Here is a 14,460-nt window from a genome sequence, read left to right as displayed (position 1 = left end):
TAATGACACTGGCTGTGAAGGGGTTAACATAGAGGGCGATCAAGGGGTTAAATGTGTGCCTACCAGTGTGGAATGTGTGGATTATGTGCTGCTTTTACTAAGAGATCTCTTTGTTTCTCCTCCTTGCTTCTCAGGGAGGAGAAACAGTGAGATCGATCCCTCTGTACAGAGCCCTGTATTGAATATCAACACAGAGCTGTGGGCTGTGATTGGCTGGGACTTGCTGATAGACTTCCACTGTGTACAATCACAGCGGGTGTTGGCGAGGGGGCGTGCATGCCACCCCTGAAACCCAGAAGCAGGTAGCAACGTACCAGTATGCCACTTTGCCTGCATGGGCCGCCCGTCCAGGTTTTTTTGCCTTCTGGATCAACTGTGAGTGTAGGATTATAACTTTTTTTTTTTTAATGGTTGAACTGGATAGACTTTTCTCTTTTTTCAGCCAGACTAACTATGTTACTATGTGATGTGCCGAGATGGAGGTGTGGAGCCACTAGAGCACATGGAAAGCAGACCCACCAGATGACCCAGCCAGCGGCGGCATCTACAGCCGTCCTCGATGAACAGGGTGGGCACCAGGAGAGTGGCAGGCACCACGTGTTTCAAAGGCCCTGCCATCTTTTTCAGGTTCCTCGAAGATAGAGGGGACTGTTAGCCAGCACATGAGCGGGTAAACAACTGGCATTTAGTGACAGCTTTTGAAACGGAAGAAGCCAGAAAAGGGATGACAGTTGTCAAAGAGCAGCATACCTAATGGAACTACAAATACCAGCCTCAACAGCTAAAACGGGAAACGTCAACATTTAAAATGAAAACTTTTTTGCAGATCGAGCCTCACTAATGGACTTTTCATTATGTGGATGGCTTTCTTCAATCTTTTGTCCCTTCCTACATCAGAGTCTCCTCCTAATTATTGGGCAATACTAAAAATGAGGACAGCAAGTAGCTATTATTATTAATTTACAGGATTTATATAGCGCCAACAGTTTGCTCAGAGCTTTACAATATAACGGGAGACAATACAGTTCAATACAAGAGGGCTGTGAGGGCTCTGCTCCTTGGAGCTTACAATCTAAGAGGGAGGGGCTAGTGGTAGAAAAGGTAATAACTGGGGGATGGACTTGTAGGAAGAGTAGAAGATTCCATTATTAGCTGAAGGCAAGATAGGCTTCCCTGAAGAGATAAGTTTTCAGAGATCGCCTAAAAGTGAGCAGAGTAGGTGATAGTCTGATAAATTGGGGTAGAGAGTTCCAGAGGATGGGGGAAGCTCTGGAGAAGTCTGGAGACGAGCATGGGAGGAGGAGACAAGGGAGCTAGAGAGCAGGAGGTCGTGCGGAGAGGACGGTTTGGGTGATATTTGGAGACAAGATCGGTGATGTAATTTGGGGCAGAGTTATAAATGGCTTTATATGTTATTGTTAATGTTTTGAATTTTATTCGTTGGGCAATGGGAAGCTAGTGGAGGGATTGGTAGAGAGGGGTGGAGTACACTGAGTAGAGGCCAGTGGAGGGATTGGCAGAGAGGGATGGAGGACACTGAGTGGAGGCCAGTGTAGGGATTGGCAGAGAGGGATGGAGGACACTGGGTGGAGGCCAGAGGAGGGATTGGCAGAGAGGGATGGAGGACACTGAATGGAGGCCAGTGGAGGGATTGACAGAGAGGGATGGAGGACACTGAGTGGAGGCCAGTGGAGAGATTGGCAGAGGGGGTTGGAGGACACTGAGTGGAGGCCAGTGGAGGGATTGGCAAAGAGCGATGGTAGACACTGAGTGGAGGCCAGTGGAGGGATTGGCATAGAGGGATGGAGGACACTGAGTGGAGGGATTGGCAGAGAGGGCTGGAAGACACTGAGTAGAGGCCAGTAGAGGGATTGGCAGAGAGGGGTGAAGGCCAGTGGAGGGATTGGCAGAGAGGGATGGAGGTCACTGAGTGGAGGTCAGTAGAGGGATTGGCAGATATGGAACGGATAATAAGGTGGATGAGTCTGGCAGCAGCATTCATGATAGACTGAAGAGGGGATAGCCTGCGATGAGGTAAGCCAATGGGGAGGGAGTTACAATAGTCAAGGCGAGAGATAACCAGAGAGTGAATAGGTTGCTTAGTAGTTTCCGGGGTTAGGAACGGGCGTATCTTGGAGATGTCGCAGAGATGAAGTCTCCATGATTTGGACAGCGATTGCATTTGGGGCTGAAAGAACAGATGGGAGTCCAGGATTACACCTAGTAACCTGGCATGAGTTGAGGGACTGATGATTGTGTTATTGATCTTGACGGAGAAGTCAGGGGAGGGAGCACAGGCTGGGGGAATACTAAGAGCTCAGTTTTGGAAAGATTGAGTTTGAGGAAGTGGAGTGACATCCATGCCAATATGTCGCTTAGTAGGTCAGTAATGTGAGAGGAGACTGAAGGGGTGAGGTGAGGAGTAGAAAGAGAGATTTGTGTGTCATCAGCATAGAGATGGTACTTAAAGCCATGGGAGTTTATCAAGTGACCAAGGGAGGAGATGGAGAAGAGAAGGGGTCCAAGGACAGAACCTTGAGGGACCCCTACAGAAAGAGGAAGTGGAGAGGAGGAGACAGAGTTATAGGTAACGCTGAAGGAGCGCTGCGATAGGTAGGAGGAGAACCAGGAGAGAGCAGAGTCTCGGAGGCCAAGAGAGTGGAGTTTTTTGAGGAGGAGGGGATGGTCAACAGTATCAAAAGCTGCAGGGAGGTCAAGTATGGAGTAGTGGCCATTGGTTAGGGTGAGTATGAAGTAGTGGCCATTGGTTGGGATGAGTACGGAGTAGTGGCCATTGGTTGGGATGAGCATGGAGTAGTGGCCATTGGTTGGGATGAGTACGGAGTAGTGGTCATTGGTTGGGATGAGTATGGAGTAGTGGCCATTGGTTGGGATGAGTATGGAGTAGTGGTCATTGGTTGGGATGAGTACGGAGTAGTGGCCATTGGTTGGGATGAGTACGGAGTAGTGGCCATTGGTTGGGATGAGTACGGAGTAGTGGTCATGCTGGTGGATTAATTGGCTACTGTCTAATTTGGCCCTAGTATGTGTATGTATGAATATGAGTTAGGGACCTTAGATTGTACGCCCCTTGAGGGTTAGGGGCTGATGTGAATGTACAATATATATGTAAAGCGCTGCGTAAATGGCGCTATATAAGTACCTGAAATAAATGAATAAAAATGACACCTGGGAGCAATCTTACATTTGATGTACAGTCATTATATACCTCATGAGGTTGGGTTGACCACCATATCTTACTTTCTCACTGTGGACTCCCAATTAGAAGCCGTCACTCTCCTGGTTCATCTGGCAAATCCAGCTTCCATGTGCTCTAGCGGCTCCTGTCAGCGGCTGCAAACCTCCATCTCAGCACATCACAATCCCTCCACGGTCAAGCTGCACCACCCTTGTCCTTGATGTACGTGTGGATATATTTGTTACTAAAGGTTGCAAAGTGGTTACTCATTTCCTGCGCCCTTGGCTACTTTTTGTTTCTCCTGCATATTAGAACCTGCTACCATTTTTTTTTTTTTTTTGCACAGTCTCTTCTTATTGAGAACTGTTTTTTTAACAAAAGAGTAAGACTTTACAGAAAGCAGAAAATAAAACAGGGCAAGTATACTGTGTAAATATTTCCAAAACACGGTATTGCCATTTAGTAAGTCCAGTGCACGGCTCAGTTGTACAAGCAACCAACAATAGGACATAGCAAAGCACGAGTATCAAAGAAATTTTCCCAAAAGTATTGTCCCCGCCCTCCAAATCATGTGATTCAGGTGTTCCAATCCCCTCCATGGCCACAGGTGTATACAATCAAGCCCCTAGGCATGCAGACTGCTTCTACAGACATTGGTGAAAGAATTGTTCGCTCTCAGGAGCTCAGTGACTCCAAGCGTGATCCCGTGATAGGTTGTCACCTGTGCAATAAGTCCATCCGTGACATTTCCTGGCTACTTAATATTCTACGCTCAACTGTTAGTGGGATTATAACAAAGTGGAAGCAACTGGGAACAACAGCAACTCAGCCACCAAGTGGTAGGCCATGTCACATGACAGAGCGAGGTCAGCGCATGCTGAAGCGCACAGTGTGCAGAAGTCACCAACTGTCTGCAGAGTCAATAGCTAAGGAACTGCAAATTAGTGTGGCCTTCAGATTAGCACAACAACAGTGCGTAGAGAGCTTCATGGAATGGGTTTCCATGGCCGAGCAGCTGCACCCAAGCCTTACATCACCAAGTGCAATGCAAAGCATTAGATGCAGTGGTGTAAAGCACGCCACCACTGGATTCTAAAGCAGTGGAGACGTGTTCTCTGGAGTCACCAATCATGCTTCTCTGTCTGGCAATCCGATGGACGTGTCTGGGTTTGGTGGTTGCCAGGAGAACGGGACTTGCCTGACTGTATTATGCCAAGTGTAAAGTTTGGTGGAGGGGGATAATAGTATACACATTAAAGCGCCTGCTGTTTCAACATGCTTTTTTGATGTGTTTTTTATGCTTTTTAGAAGTTTTCATGAAGCAAATGCCCTGTGTGTGTGTTGATTTTTTTTCTTTTTTTAAAGAGACCCAGTAGAACCCCCACTCAGCAGATCTCCAGCTCATTAATACCCCTGTTCAGCAGATCCCCATCTTATTAGTACCCTCATTCATCAGATCCCCTGCTCAGTAGTAACCCCCAGCTCTTCTGATCCCTCACTCAGTAGTAACCCCCAGCTCTGCTGATCCCTCGCTCAATAGTAACCCCTACCTCTGCTGATCCCCCACTCAGTAGTAACCCCCAGCTCTACTGATCCCCACTCAATAGTACCAGCCAGCTCTACTGATTCCCCGCTCAATAGTAACCCCCAGCTCTGGTGATCCCCCGCTTAATAGTAACCTCTAGCTCTGCTGATCCCCCGCTCAATAGTAACCCCTAGCTCTGCTGATCCCCTGCTCAATAGTAACCCCCAGTTCTGCTGATCCCCCACACAGTAGTATCCCCCAGCTCTGCTGATCCCCCACACAGTAGTATCCCCCAGCTCTGCTGATCTTCTGATTTGGTGATCTTCCTCTCTCTCTGGTCTCCGCTCACCTTGCACTATATTGCTCCCAAACTGCACACCACGTGTGACATTGCTAGTTTCTCCAGCTCAGGTCCCCCAGCTCTGCTGATCCTCTGCTGCTCAATCCTCCCTCTCCAGTTCCCGCTCACCTTCCGCTATAGTGTTCCCATGTTGCCCACCATATGTGCAGTCTGCTACTTGCTCCGCTCCAGTCCAGACCCTGCTCACTTTCCTGCTGCTCCATGCTGCACACCAGATGTAACTTCTGCACCAGACACTCCCAGAATATATACACATGAACCGGAAGTGACTGATGACGTCTTTCTGGTTCGCTTGTTGGTTTCCCAGTGCATCCTGGGATATCTCATACCTGCAATATACATACAAAACAAAACAAAGCTAAAGCTGAATTAAAGCACCTCAAAAGCTTTACTGCTAGACTTCTATGGAGGCTTTGAAGATGCTTTGAAGGACCAAGAAAGCAACATGTGGGATAATTTTTGAAGCAAAGCACAGAAAACACAACATATATACAGGACTGTAGGATTACCATTTTATTTAGTGACAGCTTTGATTGGCGTTCAGAGTGCCACATTTTGAAGCAAGTGTAAATGAGCCCGTATGGTGATAGTCAAGAAGTCGGTGTGTGGCCTGTAGGTGGCCAACAATGTCCCCATAAGGAAATGTCCTCAGTTCCTGGGACAGTCATAGGTACCATAGGAGTGGCCCCTAAGAGCATAATAGGCAGTGCAGGGGCCAGGGAAACGGTTTAGGATAAATGATCAAGTTCCAGGGAATACTACATCCAGCCAGACCACATGTCATGAAATTTCTCCTGAGCACCTTCTACCATCTTCTACTAAGAGTTAGACATTGGTAGCCTTGGCACAGTGATACTTTTGTTCCCTTTTCAATGCAGAAGAGGGAACAACCATTTCCTGCTTCAACAAGTCCTAAAAATCTCTTTGTTCAAAACCAAGCTTTTTCCGAAAATTAGTAAGAGTGGAATTATTTTATTTATTTCAGGTACTTATATAGCGCCATCAATTTATGCAGCGCTTTACTTATATATTGTACATTCACATCAGTCCCTAACCCTCAAGGGGAGTACAATCTATGGTCCCTAACTCACATTCATACATACACATACTAGGGCCAATATAGACAGGAGCCAATACACCTACCAGCATGCCTTTGGAGTGTGGGAGGAAACCCATGCAGGCACAGGGAGAACATACAAACTCCAGGCAGGTGGTGCCATGGTTGGGATTTGAACCAACGACCCTAGTACTGCCAGATGGAAGTGCTAACCATTTAGCCACTGTGCTGCCCACTGTATCTTAGCACCACAACCCAAAAGCACTATCTAATTCATTTTTAATATTCAAAGCAAACTCACCCACCCATCCGTGTCTCCATGTGTTATTCTGCTGAGAAATCACTTAAAAAAAAAAAAAGAAAAACCAGCATTTCTGGCTGTGGCCATCTTGAATAAAGGCAGATGATTCATGTAGCATTTACTTCCTGGAATTCTTTTCCCCTAGCTCAGGAAACCAGATAGTAACTAAAGAAATATTAAAAAAAAAAAAATTTAAAACATGTAAATAGGATATACTTTCCTATCTAATTACTAAAGGTTCACAATAGTCAATGATGATTGAGAGAGTGAAGGTCCAATTTAGGACACTAGTTATGGCTCCTCATGAAGGCCTACATGGACCGATTCTTCCCCTATCACCAATTTCAAATCGGAAGCAGTTCTTGCATAAATCTGACCTTCCATGTGTACTGTTACCAGGAACTTTTATCTGATTCTTTCAGTTTCATTTTTTATCTGATAGAATATTAAAAAACACTTTTAGGACAATGAAGACAACACAAATAGATGACTCCTCTCTGACTCATTAACTGCATTGTCTTCAGAAGGTATCTCATCTTCTTCATTATATAGGTGTTTGTATTATGCTGTGCTGTGGAATGTTTTATACCTTGTTGGATAAAACTGATGTCCTCATGCCTCCGGTTATCAATAAAAGAGTGAACTGATTTGGAACCTGACCTACTGACTTTTAAAGCTCGAAAGAATCTAGATTCTCAGTTGATTAAATTAAATCAAATTGTGTGCTGCTGTTGCGCACAGTGGTTCCTCTCGCCCGGCACCTCTGCACCTTTGCTCAGCTCAATATCTAAAGAACGACCAGTACGTATGTCAGCCACCTCTTCGGACGCAGCATTTTGTCACAACAAGACGGGCACCTGTCCACAATGTGGAGAGGCAGGGCAGTGACGTGGGGATCTCTAATAAAGTGGATGGACCTCTGATGTCTCTCCTGCACTTCAGTCAAGCTGATGGACCTCTGATGTCCCCCCTGTCCTTTGATGAAGCTGATGGACCTCTGATGTCTCTCCTGTCCTCCGATGAAGCTGATGGACCTCTGATGTCTCTCCTGTCCTCCGATGAAGCTGATGGACCTCTGATGTCTCCCCTGTCCTCCGATGAAGCTGATGGACTTCTGATGTCTCCCCTGTCCTCCAATGAAGCTGATGGACCTCCAATGTCTCCCCTGTCCTCCGATGAAGCTGATGGACCTCTGATGTCTCCCCTGTCCACCAATGAAGCTGATGGACCTCTGATGTCTCCCCTGTCCTCTGATGAAGCTGATGGACCTCTGATGTCTCTCCTGTCCTCCGATGAAGCTGATGGACCTCTGATGTGTCTTCCGTCTTCTGATGAAGCCGATGCACCTCTGATTTCTCCCCTGTCCTCTAATGAAGCTGATGGACTTCGGATGTCTCTTCTGTTCCCTGATGAAGCTGATTGACCTCTGATGTCTCCCCTGTCCTCCAATGAAGCTGATGGACCTCCAATGTCTCCCCTGTCCTCCGATGAAGCTGATGGACCGCCAGTATCTCCCCTGTCCTCCGATGAAGCTGATGGACCGCCGATGTCTCCCCTGTCCTCTGATGAAGCTGATGGACCTCTGATGTCTCCCGTCCTCTGATGAAGCTGATGGACCTCCAATGTCTCCCCTGTCCTCCAATGAAGCTGATGGACCGCCGCTGTCTCTTCAATCATGTGATGAAGCTGATGGACTTCTGATGTCTCCCCTGTATTCTGATGAAGCTGATGGTCCTCTAATGTCTCCCTTGTCTTCTGATGAAGATGATGGAACACAGATCACACTCCATTCTTCTATGGTCATTCTGCTTGGGGACAGTGACACCAGGAGTTAGAGGAGACATTTCACACATATTATCTGGGTCAATAGAAGGAAGGTGAGATCCAGGAGTGTACAGTTATATTGTGTACTTACAACCAGTACATACAGAGATTTCTGTGCACATACAGTACAGTGCAGGAAATGCGTATTTGATCCCCTGCTGATTTTGAATGTTTGCCCACTCACAAAGAAATGATCGGTCTAAAAATCGAATGGTAGGTGTATTGTAACACTGAGAGACAGAATAGCAACTACAAATTCAGCAGAAATGCATGTCTAACAAATGATGACTGATTTGCATGTTCATGAGGGAAATAAGTTCCCATCATTGCCGGGAAAATCGGCCGATCGGAAAAATCTTCCGATTTTTTTCCAACTTTACCGATAAAAAAAATGTGCCAAAACCCTAAAAAACGGTCAACCAATTAACCCATTAACATTGCAAAAATCGGCCGATTTTTTTTTCGCCCACAAAATTGGCCGATTTTCGACCCGCCTATGGCCTGCATAAGGCCTCATGCACACTGGACATTTTTTGATATCCCTCCCAGATGCCTTTTCTCTTAGCAGTGGTGTTTTTGGCAGAAAAAAAAAAACAAAACGCCAAACGCGGCAAAAACGCATGTAAACACTCCTAGCATGGGACGTTTATTCATTTCTATGACCAGTACTCTGGACAATGACATTAATAAACCTCCAAGCGCTAAATGCAGTACTGCGTTTACGTGCAGTTTTCACGCGTTTAGCATTTTTCTTCTGCCAGGAGAGATAAAGTGGAGCTCCACCCAAAAGGGGAAGTTTATTTATTTATTTATTTCAGGTACTTAAAGAGCTCTGTCAATTTACGCAGCGCTTTACACATACAGTTGTGTTAAAAATAATAGCAGCCAGACATCACTAACCTGATTAATCCCTGTTTTTGGTAGAAATGATATTTCTACATGGCAAATAATTTACTAGCAGGTGTAGTAGAGTAATAGAAATCCAACAGACCCAACAGTCATGACATGCATGCTGCTGATTCTGTCATTGAATCAATAATTGAAAGGGACATGTTCAAAATAATAGCAGTGTGGAGTTCTATTAGTGAGGTCATTCATTCTTTGAAAAACAGGTGGCAATTATTGCCCTTATTTAAGGAAGGAAGGCAGCAAATGTTGTACATGCTGGTTACATTGCATTTCTCTCTGAAATTCTGAGGAAAATGGGTCGTTCCAGACATTGTTCAGAAGAAGAGCGTACCTTGATTAAAAAGTTGATTGGAGAGGGGAAAACATAAAGAAGTGCAGAAAATGATAGGCTGCTCAGCTAAAATGATCGCAAATGCTTTAAAATGGCAACCAAAACCTGAAAGACGTGGAAGAAAGCAAAAAACTACCATTGGAATGGATAGAAGAATAGCCAAAATGGCAAGGACTCAGCCAACAATCAGCTCCAGGAAGATCAAAGAAGGTCTAAAGGTACCTGTGAGTACTGTTACAATTAGAAGCCAAGCTATCTGCAAGAAGCCCCCCGCAAAGTCCCACTGTTGAAAAAAAGACATGTGCTGAAGAGGTTACAATTTGCCAAAGAGCACATTGACTGGCCTAAAGAGAAATGGCGCAACATTTTGTGGACTGATGAAAGTAAGATTGTTCTTTTTGGGTCTATTGGCCGGAGACAGTTTGTCAGACGACCCCCAAACGCTGAATTCAAGCCACAGTACACTGTGAAGACAGTGAAGTATGGTTGTGCAAGCATCATGATATGGGGATGTTTCTCATACTACGGTGTTGGGCCTATTTATCGCATGCCAGGGATCATGGATCAGTTTGAATACATCAGAATACTTGAAGAGGTCATGCTGCCTTATGCTGAAGAGGAAATGCCCTTGAAATGGGTGTTCCAACAAGACAACGACCCCAAACACACCAGTAAATGTGCAACATCTTGGTTCCAGACCAACAAGATTGACGTTATGGAGTGGCCAGCCCAATCCCCGGATCTTAATCCAATAGAAGACTTGTGGGGTGACATCAAAAATGCACTTTCTGAGGCAAAACCAAGAAATAAAGAAGAACTGTGGAATGTAGTCCAATCATCCTGGGCTGGAATACCTGTTCACAGGTGCCAGAAGTTGGTTGACTCCATGCAACACAGATGTACAGCAGTTCTCAGAAACAGTGCTTATACAACTAAATATTCATTAAGTGATTCAAAGGAAAGCAAAATCTTCAAACATTTTTCAGTTTATATAGAGAATGTTTGAGTTTCTTCTTTAGAATACAAACGCTGCTATTTTTTTGAACAGTCTAATATTCACTTTTCTTCAAATTTTTTAGAGGAACAACACAAATTTGATATATTTTTCTTCATGTTTTGATTTGGAATAGAATGTGTAGTGTTCCCAATGCATTTGTATGGAAATAAAAGCTATTAGTAGGATTTTGAGCTTTATTCACTTTTTTCAACATAATATTATTGCTATTATTTTGAACACAACTGTATATATATTGTGCATTCACATCAGTCCCTAACCTTCAAGGGGTGTACAATCTAAGGTCCCTAACTCACATTCATACATACACATATTAGGGCCAATTTAGACAGGATCCAATTAACCTACCAAGTTGCACTTTAAGACCTCGTCCCCCGCTCCCCGTTAGGGTTTGGCACCTTTGGGTAGCGGGTAACTGATTTTGACAGGTACCCACTCCCACTTCCACTGCAATCGCCTACGCCAGGGATCTCCAAACTATGGCTAGGAACTACAAGTCCTATCATGCCTCTGCCTCTAGGAGTCTTGCCTGCAATTGGCTGTCAGAGTCTTGCAAGACCTCATGGGACTTGCAGTTCCTCAACACCTGGAGGGCCATAGTTTAGAAACCCCTGGCCTAGGTGATCAGAAGTGGAAGTTCTCCTCTCGCCTGCAATCTTCTGGTACAAGTGACACTTCCCAGGACCATTGACAGTGCACAGCGCCACTCGTACATACACAGTGGGCACCCAGCTGTGAAGTCGTAAGCGGTCACAGGTGGGTGCCCACACTTAGTATGCCAGTGCCGGGGACACAAGATGATCGTTGAACCCGGCTGCTGTGATGACACTGCTGGATCGTGGGACAGGTGAGTGACTGTAGCTGCTGTCTTTTATTTATTTTTTTTGCCAGAGACCGGAGCTCTGCTTTAACGTCTAGGGGACATGTAGCCTAAGAGTATAAGGTGAAGAGCCGGCAACTCGTTCTGCCAATAAAAGTACTTTATTCATAAAGGGTACAGTGTGCAAGTTACAGCAGTTTACGCGTTTCGGTAAAAAAAAACGTATTCATAGCCCATGTAGCCTAAATCCCATGTGTATGTGAGCGTCTTGTTTGTTTTTATGTCGGTAATTTATCTTTATTTTTTTCAAAGCGGTAAGAAAAACAAGCTCTTTGTGTCTTTTAGGCGTCTCTGCTCATATAGGCGTACCTCGGTTTACGAATTTAATTCGTTCTGCGGGATTTTTCGTATTGCAAAAAATGCAGAAACCAAAACACGGTTTCCCATAGGAATGTATTGAAAACCAATTAATCCATTGCCAGAGGTCAGAAAAATGTAAAAAAAAAGTATTTTATCTGTTCAAAACTCTTTAAAAAGTGCACTTTAAAGGCATACTGTACAGGGACATGGTTAAAAATTAATTTGGAAATGCATTGAAAACCAATTAATTCGTTCCGGAAGTCAGAAAAAAAGTGTAAAAAATTCTCATCTGTTCAAAACTCTTTATAAAGTGCACTTTAAAGGCATAAATACTGTACAGGGACATCATAAAAAAAAAAATTAGTAAATGCATTGAAAACCAATGAATCCGTTCCAATTGCGAAAAAAATTTGTAAACAGAGGCATTATTTTCAGTGGATTTTTATTTGTAAACCGAAAATTACATTACCGAGGCGTTCATAAACCGAGGTACGTCTGTAGTATTATAGCTTTATTCATTTGTGTTTTGATCCCGCTACTTTTATTTTTTTGACACGGTAGTCAGCAAAAAAAAGCAGAGATCTGTCTTTATTCATGTTTCAGGGTTTTGGTTACGGTCGTAGCAGGGGCGGACTGACAACTCATGGGGCCACCGGGCAATAGGGGATCATGGGGCCCCTGTGTCCTTGCCCAAACGCAAAAAATCCTATGAAAAAGGTACCAGGGGCATCTCATGGGGCCCCCTACTGACCCCGGGCCCTCGGGCAGTGCCCGAGTTTCCAAATGGTCAGTCTGCCTCTGGGTCGTAGAATGGTTTTAGGTAACTGTAATAAAAAAGAAACTGCAAAAAAAAATTGTTTTTGATTGTAAGCTCTTATGAGTAGGGCCCTCTTCTTTGTCTTGTAATGTTTGGTAACTGTACCGTCTTTTTCTTTTGTAAATCGTTGAACTGAGGTCGATTTATAAGTCTTGAATAATAATACTGAGAGTGGAATAAAAATAAAATATCCGAAGGTGGTTACCCTTGTGTCCTGTTTGATCCCATCCACTTTAAGCGAGTGTAGCTGCCCAGAGGCAAGAACGTTGAAAGGAATGGATAGGCAACAATGGAACCTTGAAATTTCCATATCGGTATTGCTATGCAGGCTGGTGGCCTCTACTCACCAAAAAATTCCCCCAGTTTCCTTGGTTTGTAATACACAGACATGGATGTGAGACTGATGAATGTAAAAATCAGGTAGAAGACTATGCAAGAAACGTATTTTGAGGGACCAAAGCTTACCTCCTCCATCAAGGTTTTGGTGATGATGATGAAGACCAATGGGACAACAGGACCCTGGAACAAAAAACGGATCTGAAACCCAGACCACCGAAATGAAACCCTCTTCCGGATCCAAATTTATTCATCTCTTGGAAGTTTTAATAGAAACTAACTAAATCGGTATACGAGGGATGTACCGCTCACAAATCGAACCCAAACTTTGAAGTCGTAACTTTTAATCAAGCCTTTAACCAGTTCAACGCCGGACACTTCCACCCCCTTCCAGACCAGGCCAATTTTCAGCTTTCAGGGCCATCACAATTTGAATTACAATTGCGCGGTCATGCAACACTATACCCATATGAATTTTTTAGCATTTTTTTGAGACAGATAAAACTTTATTTTGGTGGTATTTATTTACCACTGGGATTTTTATTTTTTTGCTATATAAATGAAAAAAGTCCAAAAACTTTGAGGAAAAAAAGTGTTTTTCTTATAAAACTTTTCACATAAATAATCTTTCTTCATAAATCTTGGCCAAAATGTATTTATCTATCTTTTTAATAAAAAAAAAAAAACCCAAATTAGTTTAGAACCAAAAATGTTAATTAAAAAAATTTTTTTTTTTTACATTTTTATTTTGCTATATTATTTATGTTTTTTTTTTAGCATATTGTCACCGTAGCAGGACACAGCAGGCACTGACCGCGGTTCCACATGCTTCCAGGGGGTGCGTGAAGGAAATGGAAGCGGGGGGACGTTTAGATTCGTCCACCTGCTTCAGCAGCGCTCCCGTCCAGCCCACGTAGAAAAAAAGGCAGTTCGCGGTGCCGCGCGCTTCCAAGGAGCGCGCGCAGGCAATGGAAGCAGGGGGACGTTTAGAAACGTCCACCTGCTTCGGCAGTGCCCCCCGTCTGGCCGTTTATCTACAAGGGCCAAACGGGAAGTGGTTAAAACAGTTTGTTCTTTTTGACAACCTCATACCTCAGCTCACGAATGGTCTTGCCGTCTTCCGTATTTTGAAATGAGGGATTTCGTGGGCACGGTTTTCTGCTTTTCTTCTCCACAGTTTTATCATCACCACGCAATCCAATTGACCGTTTCTCAAATTCTTGTTAACCCTTTCCACCTAATAGCTGGATTACAGTGAAATCCCAGCCAAAACCTGCTCCCAGCCCCATTCTAAGTCTAACCTATCCAACCTTGTAAAGAAAAGTTCGCTATACCTACCTATTCTGAAGCTGCTCTGGTCCGGTCCCAGGCTGAGCTGTAGAGCAGAGGCAGCCAACGACAGATGCCCTATAGTATGTCTACGGGTGACGTCATCTCCTTTTCATTCCCCAGCCGTTGTCACCTTTCTCTTTCTATGCAGAAGCCGCCACTGGAGACCGGACCAGAGCAGCTTCAGAATAGGTAAGTATAGCAACCTTTTCTTTAGTTTTGACTGAAATTCCACTTTAGGAGGAAGGGTTGGGGTGGGTGATGTATGTGGAGGAC

The sequence above is a fragment of the Staurois parvus genome, unplaced genomic scaffold (assembly GCF_062004578.1).
Source record: "Staurois parvus isolate SC_StPar_1 unplaced genomic scaffold, SC_StPar_1.0 ptg000132l, whole genome shotgun sequence".
NCBI lineage: Eukaryota > Metazoa > Chordata > Amphibia > Anura > Ranidae > Staurois > Staurois parvus.
This window is presented reverse-complemented; position numbering follows the sequence as displayed.